At 41.9% G+C, this 25,082-nt stretch overlaps 1 long non-coding RNA gene across 3 annotated transcripts; it reads left to right on the forward strand.

Moving 5' to 3' along the window:
* Positions 1 to 31: 31 nt before the first annotated feature.
* On the forward strand, positions 32 to 23,287 carry LOC102409371. 3 transcript variants are annotated; one of them, XR_006549492.2, is made up of 3 exons: positions 32 to 266; positions 2,424 to 2,534; positions 23,238 to 23,287. It is a non-coding gene; the product is annotated as an uncharacterized LOC102409371 (long non-coding RNA). The 3 variants fall into 3 exon arrangements; XR_003107812.3 differs by lacking the exon at positions 23,238 to 23,287 and adding an exon at positions 5,022 to 5,147; XR_328914.4 differs by lacking the exon at positions 23,238 to 23,287 and adding an exon at positions 5,030 to 5,137.
* Positions 23,288 to 25,082: the final 1,795 nt, after the last annotated feature.

Consider the following 25,082-nt stretch of genomic DNA (forward strand, 5'->3'; position numbering starts at 1 on the left):
GCGCAGTCAGATGGCGTTGGGGGTAGGGTGGAAGCACGGTTGTCACGCGCCAGGCGGAGAGCGTGGAGCCACAACTGCGCCTGCGCTCTAGGCTTTCTGGCGGCCAGGAGCTACTGCATTCCAGGTTTGGGATGGAGCTGCAAATTTTTTCCATTCCGTAAAGAACGAAAAGGTGTTTCCCTTCTGAGACAAGTGTTTTCTTCAGTGCCTACTTGGATCTTAGGAAGGACGAAAATGTCTAGCTTCTGGGTCTATATCCTCATATGGTGGGTAACCTTAGCCAGAGCTCTAATTTTCCCAGTCTATACTGTGAGAATATCCTATCGAATTAAGGAAATTAATGACAACTATGTTTATTGAAGCAAAAGACACGTGGACTGACAAAAGCATTTGTTTGCCATTTGCGGACAGAGGCACAGGTTTTATTAACAAAAAATGGCTCATACTTAGAAATAATTTACCAGATGCCAGGCAATTTTCCGAGTATTTTATATATTTTAACTCAATCCTCATCACAAACAAGAGTAATATTCTTGTATATAACAACAAGATGCGCCGCCTCGAAATTAAGTACATAATTTATTTAAGATCACACGGCTGATAATTGGCAGAACTGGGATTCAAATTCAAGCAGTCTGACTCCAGAACCCATGCACTGACTACTGTACTGTATTTCTTAACATTAAGTGGTTAAAGGATTCATGTTGTTAGGATCATCCTGGAAAATCCAGTACTGTAATCATAGGTGAATAATAACCACTTTTCATACTTACCCTTTAGGTTTTTATCTCATTCCGCCAATTAATGTTTATTGAACACTTACCTATGGTATTTTGCAATGAGTTGGGATCTATGAGCTGTACAATAGAATTGCTACAAAGGTCCAGGTAAAATGCTAACAACTGTCAAAGGAAAGGGAGATTACTTTTGGATTTGGGGATCTGATGTCTTAAATCTTGACTTTTTGACTATACTGTGTGTACACACACACACATTTTTTGGCTTCACCGCAGCTTGTGGGATCTTAGTTCCCCAACCAGGGATTGAGCTCGTGCTGTCTGCAGTGGAAGCACAGTCTTAACCACTGGACTGCCAGGAAAGTACCTATATAGTCTTCAAGGCTAAGAATTTTCTCATAAGTCTTAACCATAGCCTTGAACCTATAGCATGACACATTAATAGTGACATGAAATTAGGTGTTATATGTATATGCTAAAGAATATATTAAGCATTTAAGTGAGAGATATATATATAGTTATTTCTTAACAAAGTCCTGTCTACTCTGTGCTCCCCGAAATAGAACATGAATTGGTTTTTTTTAAACTGCTTTTCCTGAAAAGTGAGGAAACCCCACTCCATGATGAGTGGTTATTAATGCAGAACATTGATACAGTCTTTCTGGAATTATCTGCTTCACTGTAGAGTCTTATGTTTGTCTCACATGGTAGCCAACACATCCTAGATCGTCTCCGCCTTCCCTCTGGTCAGTTTCTCAGGGAACACAAACTTGTTCATATCAACCTGGATGAAATAATAAGGGGAGTCAATTGCTTTTAATTCATTTTGAGATCAGTTGTAAGTGGGTTTTATAGCTGCTCTTTGGAAAATTCATATTATCTTCCTGTCTCATTAACTGCATGGAAAATTGGGAGCTGTCTACCTGGGGATGTTAACATGAAAAGGGTACTTCTTAATTCCACAAACATAGAAGTTCACACTTCAGAAAAATCAAGATAAGAACAAGAAAAGGAAACTCATTTTGTAATTAGAGGAAGGAATAAGGTGGTTAGGGGCTCAGCTTTGCAAAGAAACAGTCTTGCACATAGTAGACACTCAAATATTTATTCATTAAGTGGATCATGGGAAAAAATAAGTGAATCAGTAGAATCCCAGATAAACTATCATGAGGCAGAGGGCAAAGCTGATTTCTGTGTTTCCCCAAATATAGGGAGTTTCTGGGATCACTCATTGTCTTATTCTAAATGGATCCAAAGAGGATGGGATATCCCATGAGCAGTGGGACATACACTGTGCTTGCATCCCCTCCGCACCACCACAGTGGCAGACGATGTCAAAGATTGGAACTTCTGAAATTCTGCCTGGTAGACCTACATTCTGGGCTTCCCTACTGTCTCAGTGGGTAAAGAATCTGCTTGCCAATGCAGGAGACGTGGGTTTGATCCCCGGGTCAGGAAGATTCCCTGGAGAAGGAAATGGCAACCCACTCTAGTATTCTTGGCCAGGAAAATCCCATGGACAGAGAAGCCCTACAGTCTGCAGTTCACGGAGTCACAAAAAGAGTCAGACACGACTTAGCGACTAAACACCAACCTACTTTCCAGGAGAAGCACTGTTGATTTGAACAAGGAAAATACTTCTGGAGAATTGGAAGAATCTGATTACAATATGTTTATTGATTACAGTAAACAATATGACACTTGGATTGAAGTGAGCAGTAGGCTTGCCATGTGTTTATACTGTACTTCCCTCCCTTGGATGAGAACATGAAGAGCAAAGGAAGTGAACCGTCCAAGGTAAGGTGACATAGAAACTGTGACTTCTAACTTTCTAAGAAATGGTCTCAACCGATCTTTAGCTAACGTTAGCAGAGTTTTTACGTCACTTGGAGAGTTGACAAAGCTCTTATATAATGGTGCCTGACTGTACATCTTAGTTCCACCTCTTTTCCTCACTATAGAAAAGGAGTAATTAAGTGCCTAACTCGTAGAATTGTTACTAACTTAGTAAATGAGTTAATACATGTCCCGCTCTGGTTAGTTAGGGTAACTTTTTCCAAGCCCCATCATAGCCATGGAAGGGATAGATGGAGCCTAGCAGGGTCACTAAGAGTCAGACACGACTGGGCGACTTCACTTTCACTTTTCACTTTCATGCATTGGAGAAGGAAATGGCAACCCACTCCAGTGTTCTTGCCTGGAGAGTCCCAGGGACGGGGGAGCCTGGTGGGCTGCTGTCTGTGGGGTCGCACAGAGTCGGACACGACTAAAGTGACTCAGCAGCAGCAGCAGCAGGGTCCTGGTAAGTGGAACTGCTCCTTGTGCTGACACAGATAATATCAGTGGTCCCAGATTCCACCCCAGTGCAGAGTCCCTAAAGCAAAAGAGCCCATAACCTGGATATAAATTGGAAATCCTCAGAAAGCCTTATTTGTGTTAGGTCTCTTTTGCTAGGGAAAAGTGAAGAGCTTATGTTAAAGCTAAAACCATCAAAATGTAGATTGTTTCCATACCCCAAAGTGATTCCTTATTTCTGTGCTGCATGACGTTCTTCTCCTCGCTGTTCTGTCTCATCCATCCTTCCATTCATCCCTGAAGCTGAAGACAAAGGCTTTCTCCTTTATCTTTTTCTGCCTGCCTCAGACTCTTTATTTCTAAAGGTATGTTTAGGAAGAGATACTGCTTGTCCTGGTTCAGCCAGAAAAGAAGCCCATGCATCCTGCTGTTCAAGTGAGGTCTCAAGTTAATCCCTCCCCTCTTCTTGCTCCACTTTCACCCCAGCTGGCTAAATCAAGCGATAATCCTGAAAGGGAATTTCAGGCTATTTGTGACTTCCCCTCTCCGCTCCCTACCCGCCACATTCGGGGAGGAGAGAGCAAAGCCCCTGGATCAGAGTAATCTGTTTCTAACCCACTTCCATTCCCAGGGATTACCTCTGCAGGAGGAGAGAGACAGAAATAAATCTGGGAAAAAAAAAAAAAAAAGAAAGAAAGAAAGAAATCTGACATCTTGGCACTGGGAACTTGCGGAAGAAGCTCCAGCAGTGCCTGCAGAGTGTGGGCATGAGGTTCAGGAGCCCGGGAGCTTGTTCTCGTAGGCTGGGTTCCCAACAAACAGAAAGTGTGATATAATGGAAAGAATTCTGGTTTGGAAGGCAGGAGACTAGAACATGGGTTCTAGTCTTACCATTGCTGACATTGACTTCCTTGTGGCCTTGGGAGTCACTTCATATCGCTGATCGCTAATTTTCCCCATTAAAAAAAATAGCACTCCAGAGTCCTAAAAACCTACAGCCCCTACTGATGTGTGGTGGTGGTTTAGTTGCTAAGTCATGTCCGACTCTTGCGACCCCATAGACTGTAGCCCACTCCATGGGATTTCTCAGGCAAGAATACTAGAGTGTTCTGCCATTTCCTTCTCCAGGAGATCTTCACTACCCAGGGATCAAACTCAGTCTCCTGAACTGGAGGTGGATTCTTTACTGACAGAGAGCCACCAGGGTTGAGCTCCTATTAATAATGCATAAAGGCCTGACAAAGACTCCCTTTAAGGACCCTTGTGAACCAGTTGCTCAACATACCTTCCCTCTGGTCTTTGTTCTTTCCTTTACCCTCTATGGGCCCTGACGTATGAACATGTATATTCTACCTGGCCGTTCTTTGGGGATGCTCTCCAGTTCCAGCTCTTTGGGGTGGAAGCTGTGTGAATGCAGGAAACTTCCACTAGAGGGTACCAAGGTTTCACTGGCATCTCCGATCACAAAGAGGCCTATGCAAACTCAACAGTTACAGGGATTTTTTAGTACTTACATTCAGAGATTAAGAGATCTCCATTCATTATTCCTTACCTGGTCTGCTTCTTACTGCTCCGGGAAGGCTTAAGAAGTCTCTACTCTTGACATTATTTTGATTTAACTTGACATCAAATCAAAGGCAGTTTGGTATAGTGGAATTCAACTGGCTGGGTCCACTACTTTGGAATTCTATGGGCACATTATTTAACTCTTCTGAGGCCCAATGTACCCATCTGTGAAATGGGGATAATAAAATTTACTATTTTAAATAAGAAAATTTACCATGTAGGGCTGTTGTGAACACTAAATGAAATCCTATATGAAAACTTGTGACTGGTACACAGTGGGTACATAAAATTGTGTCTTAACTAGCGGAGAGTCCTCAGAATTGCCACAAACAGGGAATGGTGTTGAGGAAAGAAAGGTGAATTTTTGAAAGCTGAGTATACCTCCAAACAAGAAATGTGACTTTTTGCCATTTTGCTCTTGAGTCTTACAGGTTTCCGGGCTTGTGCTTCTTGGTCCTGCCCAGCCTCCGCCCTTGTTCCTATTCTGTTCTCTGTGTCAGCCCAGCCATGGCACTCTTCTGCCTTTTTCTCATCTTGATTTCCTTGGAGGTGAGTTTAGTTTCTGCTTCCTCCTCACTTCCTTGACAAAAAGTCCTTTGTATTTTGCCCTGCGTTTTCTGAAGAGCCACCTCTCCACCTGGTTCTGTTCTTCCCTTCTCATCTCTCCTATAGACATTTCTGGGGTGGAATGTACCATCTGTTTCTGAGACTGAGCAGAAGTTTGGGAAAGAGGGAGGGCGAGCATGTCAGGGCTTGCGTGTCAGCAGACACGTTACAGCTGCAGGGCAAACCAGGGTGAAACCGCAAGCCGGAGGCCCCAGGGCAGGCAGCGGTAAGGCCCGCCCCTCAGCTCCTCTCTCATCTCTCTCTCACCCCAGAGGTTTCCTGGCAGGAGTGGGAGAGGTTGGTATCGAGTCCTTGAGCCCTGACTCATTCCCTGACCTAGTTGGGTGTTACCCAGTTATCTCCCAAACCTTTCTCCAGAGGCCTTTACAACACAACAGTGTCATCCCAGAAAACAGAAGAAACAAGCACACCACCTGTGAACTCCATGCCCATCTGAGGATCCCAACAACAAATAAGTTTGCCGTTCTCATGGCTTTATATACCACCCAGGAGGTTACACTGGTTATAAAGTAAACAAAATCATCTCACCCTGAGAAATCGGCTATTTTTGCTTTACAGAAATAATCATGTTTAACTTTCTCCAGAGAGATTAAAATTGTGATTTTATTTTTCTTCGGCAGGGGAAGGGGCTGGGGTAAGGGTGGACGAGGTGAACGAGGACTGGAACACTGAGCCAGGAAGTGACTGGCTGTTATCACAAAATGAGTCAGGATTCTATATAGGGACTAACTCAGGTCTCCTAACCCCACCCCAAATTCCATTCTCTTTGCCTCAGTCTAGTTACTTTTGGACTTTTGTAATGTTTCAGGTTTTCTGGACCCTCACAGAAGTTCTTAAAATCTCCCAAGATTCCTGAGAGCTTAATAGGAGCTTCTAGACTTCATACATGTCCCTCTCACTGTTTGTCCTGTGGAAATGCGAGTTGTATGTCTGTTTCCTCCTCAACAGACTGTTGAAAACACGTCAGAGTTATTTAAGATTCAAAGAGCGATGTAGTAAGTTATCTGTGTGAGCTGAGATCTTGGAGACGGGAGATTCCATTTTTAAATCATTCGTTGATGTTCACCTATTACTGTCCTTCTGTGCCACCGTGTTAGCGGATGCTGACGATTATTTCCTTACCTCCCCTTTACGCAAAGGTCCCAGTCACTCCCTCACTAGGGTCATGCTTCCTGAAGACAGGAGCTGGTTTCCAAGAAAGCAAATTTTCGCTTTATCCTTTGGCAGAGAGAATGGAGTCGTTGCACACAGGCCAGAACATTCTTTCTGCCAGAGCTTCCCATCTGGAAGAAAAGAGAAAAAGAGTTTCAGAGTTTCCATAAGGTCTGCCTAAAAAAGGGGAGGAAGGCATAGTGAGCCCTCGGGAGGGAAGATGAAAGCTACAGGGCTGGAACCCCAAGTTCCATTGTCTGCAAAGAATATCAGATTCTGCAGGCCTGAAACCCTGACCTGGCAGCTCCTACCTTCCCCTTCCTCCTAACCCTTAGCCAGGATTTATTCTGTTTCCTATTCCTTTAACTTTTCACATGTATTTATCTGTCTTGCCTATCCCATCTCAGAATTTTCCCTCTATTCTTTGTTCTTTATGTACTACCCTTCCAGTTTTGTGCTCTCCCTATGGGTGACTCTAAAATATTCCTAGACTACTTCTTAATGCGTCTCACAAAAATAAGATTGAAGCATTAGAAGGAACTTTCTCACAACCTGTGATGTATGGAAGGACTTCAGTGGGTCCAGAGAGCCTCTGAAATTGAATGCTAATTTAATGCATATATGCATCTTTCTGGAAGAAGGCCCAGAGCTCCTATCAAGTTCTTAGATCTTCCATTCAGATCCCTGCCTCTTGACCCTGTAGTTCAGTGTGTTTCAGTGTAAAGCTGAGAACCCAAGTTAATTTTGGAAACTAGAATAATTCTATTTTTTAAAATGAAAAAAAATAGAAAATATCTATGTGTATCACATGTAGTAAGGACACTAGTTTTGATTAACGTGATACAAAATGTGTATGATAATTTGTTATTTTTATATATAAAATCAAAACATCTAATCTCATTTATTTCATGAATATTTATTGAGTTACCATAGATGTTGCTCTGGTCACTGGGAATATGGAAAATGAAAGAGACATTTCTGGTCCACAAGCGGCTTGCATTTAGTAGGAAAGAGAGAAGTAGGAAAGAGAGAAGTACACAAAAACATTGCAAAAGAATATTAAGTCCCACTGCAGAGGGTACAGGGTATAAAAGAGAGTATGGGACTTCCCTGGTGGCACAGTGGCTAGGAATCCACCTGCCAATACAGAGGACCTGGGTTCGATTCCTGGTCCAGGAAGATTCCATGTGTCTCGAGCAAATAAGAGCCCATATGTCACAACTACTGAAGCCCACGCACCTAGAGCATGTACCCCACAACAAGAGAAGCCACCAGAGTGAGAAGCCTGTGCACCACAACGAAGAGTCGCCCCGCTCACTACAACTAAAGAAAGCCTGAGTGCAGCAGCAAAGACCCAGCGTGACCAAAAATAAATAAATAAGAGTATGACACATTATTTAGAGTTCAGGCGGGGCCATGCTTGGGTAGTGTGTGGAGAGATGAGTAAGAATTTGCAGGATACATAGCAAGAAGATGTGCAATTCGAAGCAAGGGGATTGACACGCACAAAGACACAGCAGTGTAAGACAACACAAGGATGGCCAGGGCTGCTGTCAAAGTGGTCTGGTGTGTTGTCCCTGTACTGTGGAGAAGTTGGATCCTTAGGCTAGATCATGGACAGTCTCCCACTAAATACAGAAATGCTTAATATTCCTAACAGACTGGTCTGCCTGGGCTCTTTCAATGAGATAGAACCGAGAATTTTGTGAAGCAGCTCATTGTATTCTTGAGCATCTGATGGTGACAAATTCCTTCCTATACTGATGTAATTGCTTCCCTTGTTCAACCATTGATTCTCATTTACCTTCTGCAGCATAGCAAAAGGAGTTGACATTGCCTTCTATTAGGTTGAACCAAATGAAGTTGCGTTTTTATTAATCAAGATAGTAGGATGGTTGGCGATTTCATGTTGTTAGCCTGTGCTTGAAAAAAGCCAGTTATTTGAGGACAGTTATTATTTATCTACCTTGCTCTTCTCTTCCCAATATCTAATATCTTTAAACTCCATCAAATTCTTCCTTACTTGGGAAGTTACTAGATCCTTTTTCAACCTGATCTCTCCCTGGACATACACTGGTTCATCAGTGTCTTTTTTTTGTTTTTTTAATATTCATTCATTTATTTATTTTGGCTGTGCCAGGTCTTAGTTGCGGCACACGGGGTCTTTGATCTTCGTTGTGGCATGCAGGATCTTGAGTTGTGGTATTTGAACTCTTACTTGTGGCATGTGGGATCTAGTTCCCCGACTAGGAGCTGAACCTGGGCCCCCTACATTAGGAGCACAGAGTCTTAGCCACTAGACCAAAAGAGGGAAGTCCCCATCGATAGCTTTTTAAACATGAGGTACCCAGAACTGGTCAGATCTGGGTAAAAGATCTTTTAATTAAAGCACAGATCTCTTTTTATCCGACATTGTATCTTTTCATGAAACTGTGACTACATTGGGTTTGGTGAGTCCTAAATCTTTTTCATATAAAATGCTGTCAAGGCAGCCCCACTCCTTCCTATACAATTGATTTTTTCTTAGCTGCACCACCCAGCATGCAGGATCTTAGTTCCTTTATCAGGGATAAAACCCATGCCCCCTGCAGTGGAAGCTCAGAGTCTTACCCATTGGACAGCCAGGGAAGTCCCTTACATCTGGGGTTTTATTTTATCCTTGTCAAGTTTCATTTTCTTGATTTTGGCATTTTGTTCTAATCTGTCAAGATAAGTTTATTTTAAAACATTTTTAATTGAAGGATAATTGATTTGCAAGGTTTCAGGTGTACAGCAATTCAGTTATACATATATTTCTTTTCCATTATAGGTTATTACAAGATACTGAGTACAGCTCTCTGTGCAGGTCTTTGTTCTTCCCTATTTTACATATAGTACTTTGTTCATTTATCCCTCCCCACCTTTTGCCTTTGCTAACCATGAATTTGTCTTCTGTATCTGTGAGTCTATTTCTGTTTCATAAATCAGTTCACTTGTATCATTTCTTTTCAGATTTCATATATAAGTTGTATCATATGGTATTTGTCAGTCTAAGATAATTTTAAATCTCGCTTCTAACTGCTGAACCTGCCCCCCGCAACCAGACAGTCCGTGCACCACCACGGAAGATCCCACATGATGAAAGGAAGATCCTGCATGACACAACTAAGGCCCCATGCAGCCAAATAAATACGTATTTATATAAGTAAATAAGTCCTGCTTCTATCATCCATTCTATTATCTTTCCCAGCTAGATCACTATCTAAGCTACTGGTTTTAAAAATATCTAATACACCAGTGATTCCTTCATGGATCACAGCCTTGTCCCGATGAAGGGACTTGTGTAACTCAAGCTATGAGCCATGCCGTGCAGGGTCCCTAACACTGATGGATCATAGTGGAGAGTTCTGACAAAATGTGGTCCACTGGAGGAGGGAATGGCAAAACACTCCAGTATTCTTGCTGTGAGACCCCGTGAACAGTATGAAAATGCAAAAAGATACGACACTGGACGATGAGTCAGCAGGTGTCCACTGTGCTACTGGGGAAGAGCAGAGGGCAATTACGAATAGCTCCAGAAAGAATGAAGCATCTGGGCCAAAGCAGAAATGACACTCAGTTGTGGATGTGTCTGGTGGTGAAAGTAAAGTCCGATGCTATAACAAACAATATTGCATAGGAACCTGGAATGTTAGGTCCATGAATCAAGGTAAATTGGACGTGGTCAAGCAGGAGATGATAAGAGTGAACATTGACATCTTAGGAATCAGTGAACTAAAGTGGATGGGAATGGGTGAATTTAATTCAGATGACCCATTATATCTACTGCTGTGGGCAAGAATGCCTTAGAAGAAATGGAGTAGCCCTCATAGTCAACAAAAAAGTCCAAATTCAGTACTTCTGTGCAATCTCAAAAATGATAGAATGTTCTTGGTTTGTTTTCGAGGCAAAGCATTCAACATCACAGTAATTCAGGTCCATGCCACTGATGCCAGTGAAGCTGAAGTAGACCACTTCTATGAAGACTGACATGATCTTGTAGAACTAACACCAAAAAAAGATGTCCTCTTCATCATAAGGGATTGGAATGCAAAAGTAGGAAGTCAAGACATACCTGGACTAACAGGCAAGTTTGATGGTTCAGGGGCTTACCTGATGGCTCTGATCGTAAAGAATCTGCCTGCAATGCAGGAGACCTGGATTTGATCCCTAGGTTGGAAAGATCCCTTGCAGAAGGGTATGGCTACCTACTCCAGTGTTCTCGCCTGGAGAATTCCATGAATCGGACACGACTGAATGACTATCACTTTTTACTTTCATTTTTTTGGCCTTGGAGTACAAAAAGAAGCAGAGCAAAGGCTAACAGTTTTGCCAAGAGAACACACTGGTCATAGCAAACACTGTTTTCCAAAAACACAAGAGATGACTCTACCCATGGACATCACCAAATGGTCAATAGCAAAATCAGATTGATTATGTTTTTTGCAGCCAAGGATGGAGAAGCTCTATACAGTCAGTGGCATCAGTGAAAATAAGACCTGGAGCCAGCGTGGCTCTGATCATGAGCTCCTTATTGTGAAATTCAGGCTTAAACTGAGGAAAGTAGGGAAAACTGCTAGGTCATTCAGGTATGACCTAAATTGAATCCTTTATGATTATACAGTGGAGGTGATGAATACATTCAAGGGATAGATCTGATAGAGTGTCATCTCTATGGACAGAAGTTCATAACACTATACAGGAAACAGTGACCAAAACCATCCCAAAGAAAAAGAAATTCAAAAAGGCAGAGAGGTTGTCTGAGGAGGCTTTACAAATAGCTGAGGAAAGAAGAGAAGTAAAAAGGGAGAAAGGAAAAGATAATACCCAACTGAATGCAGAGTTTCTGAGAATAGCAAGGAGAGATAAGAAGGCCTTCTTAAATGAACAATGCAAAGAAAAAGAGGAAAACAGTAGAATGAGAAAGACTAGATACCTCTTCAAGAGAATTGCAACATTAAGGGAACATTTCATGCTAGTATGGGCACAATAAAGGACAGAAACAGTAGGGACCTAACAGAGGCAGAAGAAATTAAGAAGAGGTGGCAGGAATACACAGAAGAACCATATAAAAAAGGTCTTAATGATCAGGATAACCACGATGGTGTGGTCACTCACCTGGAGCCCTGCATTCTGGAATGTGAAGTCAAGTGGGCCTTAGGAAGCATTACTACAAACAAAGCTAGTGGAGGTGATATAATTCCAGCTGAGCTATTTCAAATCCTAAAAGATGATGCTGTTCAAGTGCTGCACTCAATATGTCAGCAAATTTGGAAAACTCAGCTGTGGCCACAGGGCTGGAAAAGCTCAGTTTTCATTCCAGTCCCAAAGAAGGACAATGCCAAAGAATGCACAAGCTACCGAACGTACAAGCTTCACTCATCTCACATGCTAGTAAGGTTACACTCAAAATCCTTCAAGCTAGGCTTCAGCAATAAGTGAACTGAAAACTTCCAGATGTACAAGTTGGGTTTAGAAAAGGCAGAGGAACCAATGATCAAATTGCCAACATTCGCTAGAATCATAGAGAAAGCAAGGGAATTTCAGAAAAGCATCTGCTTTATTGACTACTTGAAAGCATTTGACTTGTGGATCACAACAAACTATGAAAGATTCTTAAAGAGATGGGAATACCAGACCACCTTACCTGTCTCTGAGAAACTTATATGCAGGTTAAGCGACAACAGTTACAACCTTATATGGAACAACTGACTGGTTCCAAATTGTGAAAGGACTACGTCATAGCTGTATATTGTCACCCTGTTTATTTAATATATATACAGAGTACATCATACAAAATGCTGGGCTGGATGAATCACAAGTGTGAATCAAGACTGCTGGGAGAAATATTAACAGCCTCAGATATGCAGATAATATCACTCTAATGGCAGAAAGTGAAGAGGAACTAAAGAGCCTCTTGATGAGGTGTGAAAGAGGATAGTGAAAAACTGGCTTGGAACTCAACATCCAAAAAACTAAGATCATGGCACCTGGTCCTGTCACTTCAAGGCAAATAGAAGGGGGGAAAGGGGAAGCAATGACAGATTTTATTTTCTTGGGCTCCAAAATCACTGTGGACAGTGACTGCAGCCATGAAATTAAGAGACACTTGATCCTTGGAAGAAAAGCTATGACAAACCTAGACAGCCTATAAAAAGCAAAGACATCACTTTCCTGACAAAGGTTTGGATAGTTAAAGCTATGATTTTTCCAGTAGTTATGTACAGATGTGAGAGTTGGACCATAAAGAAGGTTGAGCAGTAAAGAATTGATGCTTTTGAACTGTGGTGCTGGAGAAGATTCTTGAGAGTCCCCTGGATTGAAAGAACATTAAACCATGTCAATACTACAGAAAATCAACCCTGAATAGATGCAAAGAGCCAACTCATGGGAAACAACCCTGATGCTGGGAAAGACTGAAGGCAAAAGGAGAAGAGGGTGGCAGAGGATGAGATGGCATCACCGACTCAATGGACATGAATTTGGGTGGACTCCAGGAGATAGTGAAGGACAGAGAGGTCTAACGTGCTGCAGACCATGGAGTCACAGAAGAGTTGGACACGACTTAGTGCCTGAACAACAATACGACAGTGAAGTCCCTCTCTTTATTGATATCAAATTTTTTAATCAATATCCTTTGAGCTCAGTTGATAAGCTAGTTAAAAATCTATATAGCTGTGATTATCCACCCACATTGCTTCAGGCTCATTTTCTTAGCCCTATCTACCTGCTCCTTTACTACCTTGCTCTGATCTGTTCCTAGTCCATTAAGCAAACCAGAACCACTCAGGCACCACACAAGTACAGATCTGTTTGGGCCCTACAAACACCAGCAGCTTTTAAAGGTATCATCAGTGACTTCTCCATTTGCTAATTCCCCACCTGTTGTCATGCCGCTCTTCCCCCTGTGAAATTCTGCAGAGACTTGTCATTCCCAACTCTCATTACCCCCACCACCCACTCCATACATGATGTCTCTGTGTTCGAGGATATAGACTCCAGCTTGGACTTCATCATTGCTCCTCCAGTTGGCTCTTGGCGCTCTCTGTCTGCCTATGATAGAGCTCTTTTTTTATTTAGCTTGCCTATTATTCCATAAATAATATGTGTAACTTTGCCTCAATCTTTTTAATGACTACATAGTATTCTATTCCATAGATAGACAATACTGATGGACGCTTAGGTGGTTCCCCAAATTTTGGCATTACAAAGAGGCCATGAGTCTGTTTGCAAATACCAAGGTAGGATAAATACCTGGAAATAGAATGGAAGGATCAAAAGATATGTAGCTTTTGATTTTGATAGTGCCAAGTTACTCTCCAAGGAGTTGTACAGTTTTACTTCAGTGCTGGTTTAGAGCTCAGCAACATAAATGATTCTGATCTTGTTCTTAAAAGATATCTTGCTATTATACTATTGGAAATTTGAAATGGCTTTTAATTTTTCCCTTCTCCCTCATTTCTCCTCCTTACTCGTCCATCCGATTGCTCCCCCACCCTGAACTCCAGATTCTTCTCACTCATTTGTACAAAGTCATTCCACTGTCTCCAGACCCTGATGATTAACTCTGCCCCAGCCCTGCGTTTACACATACAAACCTCAGCATAGTAAACCTGCTTCCCTCCAAAGGCATCATTCTTAGTAATAACAATATTGAGCATGTTCATGTATTAACTGATTTAATTAACCTTGTGATGCAGGTCCTGTTGTTATCCCTACTTCATGTGTAAGGAAATTGAGGTATAAAGAGGTTAAGTAGCTTGTCCAAGGTCACACAGTTTAAAAATTGCACAAATACTATTTGAACCTAGATAGCATGTCTCTAGAGATCACACTCTAAACCCCTACAGACAGATTCCTCTCCTGAGAGATTAGTCTGCTTAGGTTCTTATCAAATTCTAACCTTTCTTAGGGCTTCCTATGGTATAAATCAGACTCTGGTCTCTACCCTGATCCCTATCTAGCCCACAGCAGGTTCTATTAGTAGCTCTGCCCACAAACGTGTCTGGAAAAAATGAGTTTCAGAACTGCCTTATTTAGCCTGTGACAGAGGAAAAAGTATGGGGTGGGATCACAGGCAGAGGGGACAGCAGTCAAGCCCTCTCTCTCCCTTTGCAGAGGTGCGGCCTCCCTGTTCTGTTCTCTGGGTGGTTCTTCCCAGACAGGAAGGGAGCAGTTGGCTTAGTCAGTCTAATTTTCCCTGGAACTCAGCACACTGAGATCCAGGAGTGCCTGAGGCCAACTTAGGCAAGTTCTTCTATTCAATTAACATTCGTTTGAGTCCCAACAATGGGCCAGACCCTATGCAGTGTAAGGATACAACATAAGTCACATACTCTACAAGTGAAGATAAGCACTTCAATTACCAATTACCTGCAACATGGTATCTCAATAGTTTGAACCTTGAGTGCATTGTTTGGAGTAGGGGAGGGCAAGAGGAGAAAGGGAAAAGGGAAAGTACGGATAAAGTGCATATCCCTGGTGTTTTAATTGTAAGGAAACAATCCAGATTAGGGAAAGTTAGAAAGTTAGTAACTCAACTTCAGGAAGGATTTCTGGCAGAGGGAGGCACCTTTGCAAGTACTGTAGTTCTTCAAATGCAGGTGAGGTCAAATACCTAGCTTGTTTATCTGTGGGTAGGAAGGTATGAGGGCAAAGGGCAGTCAGGAGAAGTTCCAAGATCCATAATAGTGGGGGCAGGGGCATCTGTGAAATGCTAATTCCTACTTTTTCTTGGCAGCTTTTCTGGAAATTGTGATGATAGCTGGTGGTGGGAAAAATCACTGAAATCACCAGTGACCACAACCCTTTCCCTGCCTCTGGGTGACTGGCTATCATCTGAGCCATTCCAGTCGTTGACAGGCTGCTGTGGATCCTTTCTTTTCTTCCTCCCTCCCTCCTTTCATTCCTCCCTTGTTTCTTTCTTTCTCTCCCCCACCTCAACCACCACACAACTTGTGGGATCCAAGAGTCCTAACCATTGGACCACCAGGCAACCCCTCTTTCTTCTTTTCTGCTTGTGGGATCTTAGGTCCCTAACCAGGAATCAAACCCATGCTCTTGGTAGCGAAAGCATGGAGTCCTAACCACTGGACTGCCAGAGAATTCCCCCTTTCTTTTTCTTTCTTTCCTTACTTCTTTCTAGGTAGGAGGAAGGGAGGAATGAAAAAAGAGATTCATTTTTCTATGAGCAAATGTATAAGCAAACCACATCTTCTACATTAACTAGACAGCCTCTTCTTGTAGGATAAAAAGGCCTGGCCAAGGGATTCAGTCAGCAGAGAGACCCAGTTTCTGGCTTCAGATCTTTGTGAGCCTTGGAAATTCACAACCTATCTGTACACCACTTCTCATTTGTGCTGTGGGAATAATACGTTTTTGTCCCTCAATGATATTCCAAAAAAGGAAAGAAAGGAATAATAGATAAACATTTAAAGGCCTCAGGAAATAATACTCAATAGGGATATATTTTACTTTTTTTTGATAATTTCTCAGATTGTTTCAGCAAAATAAAAAGGCCACGGTTGATATGCTGTTTTATTAAATGGGTGCTGAGTGTTGCTAAGGGGCCTCTTTTGAGTAATTTCCTCTTCTTAATTGGGACAGAAATTCTGGCCATTGATAGAAACATAAAAGGGCCAAAATAGAACTCGACTGTTCTACAGCTTCTGGTTCTCAATAGACTTCCACTTAAGGATTTTGTTCTATTCCAAAGCTAAGTCATTAAAGCAGGGGCTAGTTCTAATGAAGAGCATATTTATGAAGAAATATAGATAATGCAAAGAGAAAGGAAAGGCAAGAAAAAAAATCCACTGATAAACTACAAATGGTCATAAAATTTGGAAACATGGGTGAATATACTTAATAAAAGATTTATGAATATTACAATACAAAACATGCTATGTTCAATAATATTACACAATATGTTCCTCACTAAAGATGCCTTGTTCAATGTCATGGGCCAAGCTGCAGTGCATACAGTGCTAATGCTGTTCCTACCATTCCTTGCAAATGAGTCTATGATGCCTTATCTCATATAATTTATCTCTGATTTTTTTTCACTGAATAAACATACATATCCCTAATCAAGGGGGTTCAGTCTGTAAAAATATATACTATTCTCTATGTTTGCAGACTTTATGACTATCCTGTAGCTTCTGCAGAGATGAACATAGAGAACAGATCCAAAGAGGATGGTAGAGAGTCTAGAGAAAGATAGAGGGTAAAAGTAGAAACACAGAGGGTGTGACCATGGAAACAAAACTGGGTGGGGGGAATATCCACATCTGGGCAGGGAACAGAGAGCGAAATAGGCAGATAGCCACAGTCAGAGATCCTTTGGAAAATAATGCAACATATCAGGGAGACAGGACAGTGAGAAGGACAGAAAAGCAGGTCAGAAAGGAAGGAAGGATTTTTTTTTAACTTTCTATCTTATATTGGAGTATAGCCAACTAACAATGTTGTGACAGTTCCAGGTGGAGAGCAAAGGGACGCAGCCATATGCTTACATGTATCCATCCTCCCCCAAACTCTCCTCCCATGCAGGCTGCCCCATGGGATTGACGGAGTTCTGTGTTTTACACAGTAGGACCTTGTTGGTTATCCATTTTAAATATGTGCGTGTGTGCGTGATGATCCCAAACCCCCTAACTCTCCCTTCCCCCTGTCCTTCCCTCATGACAACCATAAGTTCCTTCTCCAAGTCTGTGAATCTATTTCTGTTTTATAAATAACTTCATTTGTATCATTTCTCTTTAGAGTCCACATAAAAGGAATGTCATATGATATTTCGTCCTTCTCTGTCTGACTTACTTCACTCAGTATGGCAATCAGTCTCTAGGTCCATCCATGTTGCTGTAGCTGGCATTATTTTGTTATTTTTATGGCTTCCCAGGTAGCGCTTATTGTTCAGTCACTAAGTCATGTCCGACTCTTTGCGACCCCATGGAATGCAGCACACTAAGCTTCCCAGTCCTTCATCATCTCCCGGAGTTTGCTCAAATTCGTGTCCATTGAGTCAGTGATGCTATTTAACCATCTCATCCTCTGTCGCCCCCTTCTCCTCTTCCCTTCAGCCTTTCCCAGCATCAGGGTCTTTTCCAATGAGTCAGCTCATCAGGTGGCCAAAGCATTGGAGCTTCAGTTTCAGCATCAGTCCTTCTAATGTATATTCAGGGTTGACTTCCTTTAAGATTGACTGGTTTGATCTCTTTGTTGTTCAACTCTCAAGAGTCTTCTCCAACACCACAGTTCAAAAGCATAAGTTTTTCAGTGCTCAGCTTTCTCTGTGGTCCAACTGGCACATCCATATGTGACTACTGAAAAAACCGTAGCTTTGACTATAGGGATATTTTTCCACAAAGCAAAGAATACACAGGTGGCGCTAGTGGTAAAGAATCTGCCTGCCAATGCAGGAGACATGGGTTCAATCCTTGGGTGGGTAAGATTCCCTGGAATAGGAAATGGCAACCCACTCTGAATTCTTGCCTGGAAAACTTCATTGACAGAGGAGCCCAATGGGTTACAGTCCATGGGGCCGCAGAGACAGAGTGACTGAGCGCAGCACATGGCTGAGTAGTATTCCACTGTATATATGCACCACCTCTTCTTTTTCCATTCATCTGTCGATCAATATTTAGGTTGCTTCCATGTCTTGGCTATTGTAAATACTGCTGCTGTGTACAGCTCTCAATATTTAAATGAAACAGGTGATGGAAGCACATCTGCTCTTGCATGGACCAAATTCAGATCAGATCAGATCAGTCGCTCAGTCGTGTCCGACTCTTTGTGACCCCATGAATTGCAGCACGCCAGGCCTCCCTGTCCATCACCAACTCCCAGAGTTCACTCAGATACATGTCCATTGAGTCAGTGATGCCATCCAGCCAACTCATCCTCTGTCGTCCCCTTCTCCTCTTGCCCCCAATCCCTCCCAGCATCAGAGTTTTTTCCAATGAGTCAGCTCTTCGCATGAGGTGGCCAAAGTACTGGAGTTTCAGCTTTAGCATCATTCCTTCCAAAGAAATCCCAGGGCTGATCTCCTTTAGAATGCACTGGTTGAATCTCCTTGCAGTCCAAGGGACTCTCAAGAGTCTTCGCCAACACCACAGTTCAAAAGCATCAATTCTTTGGCGCTCAGCCTTCTTCACAGTCCAACTCTCACATCCATACATGACCACAGGAAAAACCATAGCCTTGACTAGACGAACCTTTGTTGGCAAAGTAATGTCTCTGCTTTTGAATATGCTATCTAGGTTGGTCATAACTTTCCTTCCAAGGAGTAAGCGTCTTTTAATTTCATGGCTGCAGTCACCATCTGCAGTGATTTTGGAGCCCAGAAAAATAAAGTCTGACACTGTTTCCACTGTTTCCCCATCTATTTCCTATGAAGTGATGGGACCGGATGCCATGATCTCAGTTTTCTGAATGTTGAGCTTTAAGCCAACTTTTTCACTCTCCACTTTCACCTTCATCAAGAGGCTTTTTAGTTCCTCTTCACTTTCTGCCATAAGGGTGGTGTCATCTGCATATCTGAGGTTATTGATATTTCTCCCGGCAATCTTGATTCCAGCTTGTGTTTCTTCCAGTCCAGCATTTCTCATGATGTACTCTGCATAAAAGTTAAATAAACAGGGTGACAATATACAGCCTTGACGTACTCCTTTTCCTATTTGGAACCAGTCTGTTGTTCCATGTCCAGTTCTAACTGTTTTTTCCTGACCTGCATACAGATTTCTCAAGAGGCAGGTCAGGTGGTCTGGTATTCCCATGTCTTTCAGAATTTTCCACAGTTTATTGTGATCCACACAGTCAAAGGCTTTGGCATAGTCAATAAAGTAGAAATAGATGTTTTTCTGGAACTCTTCTTGCTTTTTCCATGATCTAGCAGATGTTGGCAATTTCATCTCTGATTCCTCTGCCTTTTCTAAAACCAAATTATGCACCATCTATTAGGGAAGAACTAAATGGGAACTCAAGCTCTAGACTCGTCTTGTTTCAGGCATTCTTTGGGTTAAATTACACCAACCCTGGAGTTCATGGAAAGAGATCACAGGAAGACTGAGTGTTAAGGTGGAAAGAGTGCCTCTTCTGTGTCAGGTTGGCTTGGGTCTGCCAGTAACTGAAAGTGAAAGTGAAGTCGCTCAGTCATGTCTGACTCTTTGCGACTCCATGGACTATAGCCTACCAGGCTCCTCCATCCATGGAATTTTCCAGGCAAGAGTTCGGGAGTTGGTTGCCATTTCCTTCTCCAGGGGATCTTCCTGACCCTGGGATCAAACCCGGGTCTCCCGCATTGAGACTGAGTGTTGAGGTGGAAAGAGTGCCTCTTCTGTGTCAGGTTGGCCTGGGTCTGCCAGTAACTACCCACTGCAATCCCAGGCAAGTCAGTTAATCAATGCATTTCTCAGTTTTCCAAAATGAGAATACCATGTGCTTCATGTGGTACTTGGAGGGATAAGTGAAAGAAATACATAGTATCAAGTGCATAGCAATTCACCAAAGCAATTAAAGAGGCCAGCTTTAAAAGAAAAAAGTGCTTCCTAACTAGGAATCAAAGAAATGCAAATAAAGAACAATGGGATAGCACTTTCACTTACTGAATTAACAAAGATTAAAAGAAAACAAACTTTAAAGCCTGATGCTGGAGGGTATGGAAGCAGATATTCTCATGTTTTGCTAAAAAGAAGGTAAGTTGGTACATTTCTGGAGGGGAGTTTGACAACATGTATTAAGAGCCTTAAAAGTGTTGATGCTCTTTGATTCAGAGTTTAACTTCTACATATTGAGCCTAAGGAAACGATAACATGTAGGAGGAAAAAGATACCTATATATGAGTTTGTTCACATAGGTTCTTTATATGACAGAAAAAATATAATCAGTATGAATTTTCACAACCTTTATCTCTCCCAGAGGCAAAAAGAGTGTTTTTCTACCAGACTGGTACAATGAGGGTTGGGTCCTAGAGAAAATGCAATAGAGCTTCAACTTAATTTAAATTGAAAAAGGCAGATATTTATAGGAAAATGAGAAGAATTTAATCAGAATGGTGTCAGGGGACAAACAGACATGGGGGAAAGAAGGAAGGGAATGGAAGAGCCAGGAAAGGTGGGGTTAGAAAGTTTCAATCAACTGTCCTCTGAGTGAAGTATTAAGAGAAAGAGGAAGACGAGAAGAGAGGACTTCAGTGAAATCTTCCTTTGGTTTTATCTTGAGAGTAAAGATTTACTTCTCTTGGACTTCCCTGGTGGGACAGTGGATAAGAATCCGCCTGCCAATGCGGGAGATACAGGGGGTTCAATCTCTGGTCCAGGAGGATTCCCTGTGCCACAAAACAACTAGGCCTGTGTGTTACAACTACAGAGCCTGTGCTCTGCAATAAGAGAAGCCGACACAATGAGAAACCTGTGCACTGTAACCAAGAGTAACGCCCACCTACTGCAACTAGAGAAAGCCCATGTGCAGCAAGGGAGACCCAGTGCAGCCAAAAAAAAAAAAAAAAATTTACTTTTCTTTGTTCTCATTTTCCTCTTTTTCTTTGATTATTTTTAAATGCTGGAATGATGTTTCTTTAAAATCTTAGCTTGGGCTACCCATCTGCTTGGTTTTATATTGTTCAGTTGCTCAACTGTGTCCAGCTCTTTGCAACCCCATGGACTGCAGCACGCCAGGCATCCCTGTCCTTTACATCTCCCGGAGCTAGCTCAAAGTCATGTCCATTGAGTCGGTGATGCCATACAACCATCTCATCCCCTTCTCCTCCTGCCTCTATCTTTCCCAACATCAGGATCTTTTCCTGAGTCAGTTCTTCTCATCAGGTGGCCAAAATATTGGCGCTTCAGCTTCAGCATCAAGCCTTCCAATGAATATTCAGGGTTGATTTCCTTTAGGCTTGACTGGTTTGATCTCCTTGCAGTCCAAGGGACTCTCAAGAGGCTTCTCCAACACCACAGTTCAAAACCATCAATTCTTCAAGTGCTCAGGCTTCCTTATGGTCCAACTCTCACATCCATATGTAACTATGGAAAAACCATAGCTTTGACTAGACTGACCTTTGTTGGCAAAGTAATGATTCTGTTTTTTAACATTTTGTCTAGGTTTGTCATAGCTTTTCTTCCAAGGAGCAAGTGTCTTTTAATTTCATGGCTGCAGTCACCATCTGCAGTGATTTTGGAGCCCAAGAAAATAAAGTCTGTCACTGTTTCCACTGTTTCCCCATCTATTTGTCATGAAGTCATGTGACCGGATGCCATGATCTTAGTTTTCTGAATGTTGAGTTTTAAGCCAGCTTCTTCACTCTCTTTCACTTTCATCAAGAGGCTCTTCAGTTCCTCTTTGCTTCTGCCATTAGTGTAGTGTCATCTGTGTATCTGAGGTTATTGATATTTCTCCCGGCAATCTTGATTCCAGCTTGCTTTTCATCCAACCCAGCATTTCACATGATGGACTCTGCATATAAATTAAATAAACAGGGTGACAATATACAGCCTTGTATACTGTTTTCCCAATTTTGAACCAGTCCATTGTTCCATGTCCAATTCTAACTGTTGTTTCTTGACCTCCATACAGATTTCTCAGGAGGCAGCTAAAGTGGCCTGGTATTCCCATCTCTTGAAGAATTTTCCACAGTTTGTTGTGATCCACACAGTCAAAGACTTTAGCATTTGGTTCTTTATGGATTGTATTTAAAACAGCAAACATAATTGGAAACACTTTAAATATTCAAGAATAGGAAATTAATAAGATAATCATGATGGTGTGATCACTCACCTAGAGCCAGACATCCTGGAATGTGAAGTCAAGTGGGCCTTAGGAAGCATCACTACGAACAAAGCTAGTGGAGGTGATAGAATACCAGTTGAGCTATTTCAAATCTTGAAAGATGACCCTGTGAAAGTGCTGCACTCAATATGCCAGCAAATTTGGAAACCCCAGCAGTGGCCACAGGACTGGGAAAGGTCAGTTTTCATTCCAATCCCAAAGGAAGGCAATGCCAAAGAATGCTCAAACTACCGCACAATTGCACTCATCTCACACACTAGTAAGTAATGCTTAAAATTCTTCAAGCCAGGCTTCAGCAATACATGAACCGTGAATGTCCAGATGTTCAAGCTGGTTTTAGAAAAGGCAGAGGAACCAGAGATCAAATTGCCAACATCTGCTGGATCATGGAAAAAGCAAGAGAGTTCCAGAAAAACGTCTATTTCTGCTTTATTGACTATGCCAAAGCCTTTGACTGTGGATCACAACAAACTGTGGAAAATTCTTCAAGAGATGGGAATACCAGACCACCTGACCTGCCTCTTGAGAAACCTATATGCAGGTCAGGAAGCAACAGTTAGAACTGGACATGGAACAACAGACTGGTTCCAAATAGGAAAAGGCTGTATATTGTCACCCTGCTTATTTAACTTATATGCAGAGTACATCATGAGAAACGCTGGGCTGGAAGAAGCACAAGCTGGAATCAAGATTGCCAGGAGAAATGTCAATGACCTCAGATATGCAGATGACACCACCCTTATGGCAGAAAGTAAAGAAGAACTAAAGAGCCTCTTGATGAAAGTGAAAGAGGAGAGTGAAAAAGTTGGCTTAAAGCTCAACATTCAGAAAACTGAGATCATGGCATCCGGTCCCATCACTTCATGGGAAATAGATGGGGAAACAGTGTCAGACTTTATTTTTCTGGGCTCCAAAATCACTGCAGATGGTGACTGCAGCCATGAAATTAAAAGACGCTTACTCCTTGGAAGAAAAGTAATGACCAACTTAGCATATTAAAAAGCAGAGACATTACTTTGCCAACAAAGGCCCGTCTAATCAAGGCTATGGTTTTTCCAGTGGTCATGTATGGATGTGAGAGTTGGACTATAAAGAAAGCTGAGTGCCGAAGAATTGATGCTTTTGAACTGTGGTGTTGGAGAAGACTCTTGAGAGTCCCTTGGACTGCAAGGAGATCCAACCAGTCCATTCTAAAGGAGATCAGTCCTGGGTGTTCATTGGAAGGATTGATGTTGAAGCTGAAACTACAATACTTTGGCCACCTGATGCAAAGAGCTGACTCATTTGAAAAGACCCTAATGCTGGGAAAGATTGAAGGTAGGAGGAGAAGGGGACAACAGAGGATGAGATGGTTGGATGGCATCACCCACTCAATGGACATGGGTTTGGGTGAACTCCAGGAGTTGGTGAGGGACAGGGAGGCCTGGCATGCTGTGGTTCATGGGGTGGCAAAGAGTTGGACACGACTGAGCAACTGAACTGAACTGAAAATAAGTTAACTAGTTTATAAGTTAATTAAATAAGTTTGCATATATTTATAGCCATTGTCATAATGGAGAATATTTAATAACGAATGAATGATACAGTAAGTGAAATCAGTTATGATCCCTAAATGGTAAGTGTGTGTGTAAGTGCATGTGTTGTATATCACTGGAAAAAATACAGGTGGTCAGTGTACTATTAACAGTAATTTTGTTTAGATTTACTGATACTGTTTTATTAATGCTCATCTAAAATTTCTGTATTCCCTACATTGATCAAGTAATCCTTTTATAATCAGAAACCTCCTTACAATAAACCTTATTTAAAAAAAATTTTTTTAAACCTTAGTTTTTAAAATAGCACAAGAACAGCTTCTAGAAAAAATACAGAAGAGAATCTTTGTAAATTTGAAGAAGGAAAACATTTCTGAGCAGGGCACAAAAAGCACTAGCCGTAAAAGAAAAAAATTGAAAAATTGGACTTCATCAAAATGACATCACTAAGAAAATGAGTAGACAAATGGCAGACTGGGAAAAATAGTAATCACTGTATATACTCGACCAAGGAGTCATATCTGGATAATTTATGGAGTGCCTGTAAATTAACAGCAAAAAGTTGAGCTACCCAATTAAAAAATGGGCAAAAGACTTGAACAGATGCCTCACAAAAAGAGAGATATAAATGGCCAATAAGGCATGAAAAGTGCTTGTAGCAAATGCTATGATATGCCACTCTGATTCTCCTTTCTCCTTTGGAATGAAGGACTTATTCTTCAATGTTGGAGAGGCTGTCAGGAAACAGCCTTCAATCAATCCACTTCATTGACTGCCTATGCTGAAGAGCACTGACTTGCCCAAGGTCACAGTGGCCATTAATATGGGGGCAAAGAAGTCCAGCCACTTGCCTAAACTCAGAACATTTTGTATTTTTTCAAGTGCATTTTCAGCGCTCTTGGTTAAGGTCAGCTGAGGTCTCTTGAGACTCCATTGTACAACAGATCAGCTTCATCCCTTGTCCAATAATGCTTCTGTCTTTTTTCTTGCACAGAGGTTGAGCCCAAGTGCTCTCCCTGAAAAAAAAAACCTACTGCTAACTAATCTCCCAATGAGTCTGCTTCCAAGGGAATTCAACCTGTGACAATGCTCAACACCAGTAACCATCAGGAAAATGCAGATTAAAACCATAAGGAGCTATCAATTACATCCACTAGAAGGGCTAAAAAAAGACTGACAACACCACATGTCCATGAAGATGTGGAAAAAGTGGAACTTTCATATAGTGATGGTGGGAGTGTAAAAAGGAACCACCACGTTGGAGAATTGTTTGTAAGTTTCTTACAAAATTAAACATATATTTAACCCATGATCCAAGAATTGCATTCTTAAGTACATAGTCAAGAGAAATGAAGACATATATGTATAA

Source organism: Bubalus bubalis, chromosome 3 (assembly GCF_019923935.1).
Source record: "Bubalus bubalis isolate 160015118507 breed Murrah chromosome 3, NDDB_SH_1, whole genome shotgun sequence".
NCBI classification, from domain to species: Eukaryota; Metazoa; Chordata; class Mammalia; order Artiodactyla; family Bovidae; genus Bubalus; species Bubalus bubalis.